Here is a 4,058-nt window from a genome sequence, read left to right as displayed (position 1 = left end):
TCCCAACTGTGCTATCCGGCTCCTAGTCACCGATTCAATTTTTGTCACAGTCGTAGTTTGAAAATCCACTCTGTAGGCATTTCAACATTTATATACCTGACTAGATAAAATCTACGAGATATCGACGATTTTCATTCTTTTTTGTCTGAAAGTTGGTTTGAAATTCCATTACATAATTGAAGGATGTGGTGAAATTATCAGACGACGAAGATCAATCATTATTAAGAAGATGTACTCGTATGTAAAATGTCAGACGATCGATTCGATCCTTTTTGCAATAGAAATTGATACTTTTCAATGGAAAAATATAATTTCTACGAATTCATTTGGACACTAACGAAATTGGCCCTTCGCTTATTTTTCTTTTGACTGATACAAATCAGTCGAGTCATTGAATCGAAACACATGAAAGTAACTGGCAAATGAACTGCCAGATTTAATTTCCTTATCGTTCTATAATTAATAAAAATGAGGGAAAATTGAGCGAAATGACTACAAAAGCAAAAAGAGAGAAAATCCATCGTAAACTTGCGTTCTGTTCGTCGATATCGCACGATAAATACGGGTCAATAATTCAGACAATGAAACTCGCTGACTTGAGAAATACCACAGCTGATGTAGCAGTTGAAAATCAGTGGGAAGAAATACCATTGTAATGCATTTTAGTAGATATCTGAATCATGAAATTTACCCTCATATTTAATGAGTACAATTGTCATTAGTGGCATAACTGCTTTATTTAATTTCCACTCAATGAAATTGAAATTGTGTGTAATCGTGTAATGTAAACGCCAGTTGGGTAGTACATGGATAATAGAATGGTGTGAAAGTCCGTGTGGCACCGTTTACTGCAATAAATGTGGTCGATAAAGTAAGATAAATTTGTCGGGGTTCACATTGTATTGAATCGAAAAACCTGTTACATCAGCGATGTTTGTTGAGGCTTTAACATTAAAACAAAGTGTTTTCATGTTCTGAATAATTATGATGAAGAAAATGAAGACCAATGTCCCCTGGAAGAAAAAATTAACTTCACAAATATTCATTTGCTTCAGAGAAGTATTGATTTAACCAAAATTATACTTTTCTAATTGAGTCATTCCCAGAGGAACTTAATTAGGTTTCACTGAGGACAATCTCATTATTGCTGAGAGTGACTGCGCTGCAGAGAACCTCCATTGAAAGCCATTAATAATTTTTTTGAAATTGTCGATATCGCCATTGAATACTCCAGTTTTCAATACTGAAAATGAACTGTCAATGAGTCAGGAAATTAATGAAAGGGAATAAAATTGTATTATCAATTGGTGACATTGGGTTCATGATTAACTGTTAAAAGAAAAACAGAAATTGAAAAAAAAAATGGGCCAACGGCACGTGGTGTTCCCAAGCGGTCACCCATCCAAGTACTAACCACGCTCAATGCTGCTTAGCTTCAGTGATCGGACGAGAACTGGCGTGTTCAGCGTGATATGGTCGTTGGCTTGAAAAACCACTAAAAAAATATGCCATTTCAACGACTTACCGTACGCTCATCTCTCTATCAAAGCCAAACAAAAATCTTGAGCAGTGAACCAAATTATCCAAAATTACGTAATGTAATATTACCACGAAAAAATAGTCTAATGAATAATTTCACGGAGCATTATCTACTTCTGTAATTGACAATTTTTAAGTCTGATAAACAAGTTACAGTAACTCTTTACAACAGGAGGAGAAATCAATAGAAACAAATGTCATAAGGAATATTGTTGGATCTTATGACTGAGAAATTATGGTACAATCAAACAAATTATTGTAAAAAATTAAAAAATTATTATAAAAAACTAAAAAGTAAAGAACCAACGGCACGTGGTGTTCCCAGGCGGTCACCCATCCAAGTACTAACCACGCTCAACACTGCTTAGCTTCAGTGATCGGACGAGAACTGGCGCACCCAGTGTGATTTGAACGTTGGTTGATATTTTTTAGAAAAAAAATCTGAATTTGATTTAAGAATTCACGATAGGATCGAAAATATGATTTTATGACATTTAATTATCACTCTTATTGATAATTATCAATAATAAAGCTAAACGCGTTTCTTCAGCGCGATCTATGGAGTGCAAATAAAGTGAAGACTATTTTCCACTTTATGAAATACGTTATGTTTTTAAAACGTTAATGATAAAGATTATTTTGTTAATTGGCTCGCTTCGCACCTCGTCTAAATTAAATATTGAAAGCTATTAAATACTAGTGAATGCTGCAGAAGCAAGAAGGCAACTTATGTATGTTTTTGTTAAAAATGTGAATTTTTTTATAGCAGATTGAACCAATAGGTTTGAATGCATGAAAAAATGGAGTTTAATTAGGTTGAAATCCTGTACCTAAAGTCCTAAACAATCTACAGTGAGAAAAAATCACTTTAGTTGCCAATAGTCTGATTTAAACCCGTTTCTCAGGCTAAACACAACGTGAAGTGCGTCGAGTTATTAGAAACGTGTTTAAATATTTTATGTGATTCATCGTAAATTTAAGATGTAAAAGTTGAAACCTGGGAATTAATAAATATTGGAACAACCTAAAAAACCGAAATATTAACAGTTCAGTCTCCTTTGACTTACCAATAATTAAAAATTGCAAATTACTATGTAATTCTTTAGTTTTGTTAGTTTATCTCACAGTTAAAACCTCTGATTCAATTTAAATTCAAAATAAATCACAGCTAAGAATATATCACTCAAAACACATGAACGTTTATTTGTTTTTACTAAACTAAAAATTTTTTTTTAATTATGAAATCATTTTTGTTACATAAATTTTAGAAATATTGTTGATTTTGGTCCTTTAGCGGAGGACCGGGGCTTAGCTCTTTTCTGAGTTCATTGGATGGAGAGAAATAAAAATTACCAAACAAAAGACATAAAAATTATGTTTGGCACTGTATTTACCGAACGAAGTTAAATTCAATGAGAGCGTGAGTTGAAATGGAAATTGTACGAATCACCAGGTAAAGTCTACGATTTGTTCCGTATAAATTAGCCAGTCGTCTAATGACTCAGCATTGTGAAGTCGTTCCGTAATTTGTCTCCGGCGATTAAGAAATTTTATAGAACTGAACGTAGAAAATCAGCTTCATAAACATTGTAAAACATTCAAGAATTTTTTATTTTGGAAACATAATTATTCAGGAGGTTTTGTAAGATTGTACTGCTTTGGAAAAAATTGCGTGACAATTTGGTGAATGTTTCAGATTTCTTCTTCTTCATTCCTGTCAAAATTTTTAGAAAATCATTCTTCATGACACATTAGTGTAGAGAAGACTACACTGAACGAAAACTATAATTTAGTCAATCATATTTGTTTTTGACAAACAAAAGCCCAAAATTTCCATTGGAAAATCTCCTTTCAGTTCTTGTCAGAAGAATATTTAAGTGACAAAATTAATAATATGGACTACTCAGTTCTTCTTTCCTATAAATAATAATAATAAAATGGACCACTCAGTTCTGTTTTCTTTTGATGTAACGAATTTTTCTTTTCATTGCCGATTTCGTATTAACGACACGCTTCGGGAAAAATCCATTTTTTGACAAATGTCTCTGTAAAAGTTCCAAGAACATTTGTTCATTATCCTTCTCAAGACCCCATAGCGATAAACTTTTTCCTACCATAAAACCTACGAGACTGCATTTGTACTTTGGGAAATCTTCCAAATCCAAAAGTTTCTCGTAATTTGAATTACGATTTAATTTCAATTCATTTAAACAACGAACACTTCAGATGCGATTCTGTTATCCGCACATTAGTTTTGTTTTATCAATCCGCAAGTTTTCAGCCAATTCAACAAAATTCCACTCACATCATTCAATTTACGTCTCCCCTTCTCCAAGGACAGCTAGAGGTTAATGGACCCATCCGTGGATTTTAGACCACTCGGATTGCAAAATGTTTTTGTTTGATAACAAGACGAGACTCGCCGATTAAACACATTATATGTGAATACTACAACCGGGAGTAGATGGAGCCAAAATTGTAATGAAACAAGTAAGCGACAGCAGTTATGTGACTGTAGA

At 33.1% G+C, this 4,058-nt stretch overlaps 2 non-coding genes across 2 annotated transcripts; both read right to left on the bottom strand.

Moving 5' to 3' along the window:
• Positions 1–1,365: 1,365 nt before the first annotated feature.
• Positions 1,366–1,484, bottom strand: LOC135169939 (5S ribosomal RNA). Its single transcript, XR_010300280.1, has one exon. It is a non-coding gene; the product is annotated as a 5S ribosomal RNA (ribosomal RNA).
• A 355-nt stretch (positions 1,485–1,839) lies between these two features.
• Positions 1,840–1,958, bottom strand: LOC135169987 (5S ribosomal RNA). Its single transcript, XR_010300298.1, has one exon. It is a non-coding gene; the product is annotated as a 5S ribosomal RNA (ribosomal RNA).
• Between the last annotated feature and the right edge of the window lie 2,100 nt (positions 1,959–4,058).

This window comes from Diachasmimorpha longicaudata, chromosome 1 (assembly GCF_034640455.1).
Source record: "Diachasmimorpha longicaudata isolate KC_UGA_2023 chromosome 1, iyDiaLong2, whole genome shotgun sequence".
NCBI classification, from domain to species: domain Eukaryota; kingdom Metazoa; phylum Arthropoda; class Insecta; order Hymenoptera; family Braconidae; genus Diachasmimorpha; species Diachasmimorpha longicaudata.
This window is presented reverse-complemented; position numbering and strand designations above follow the sequence as displayed.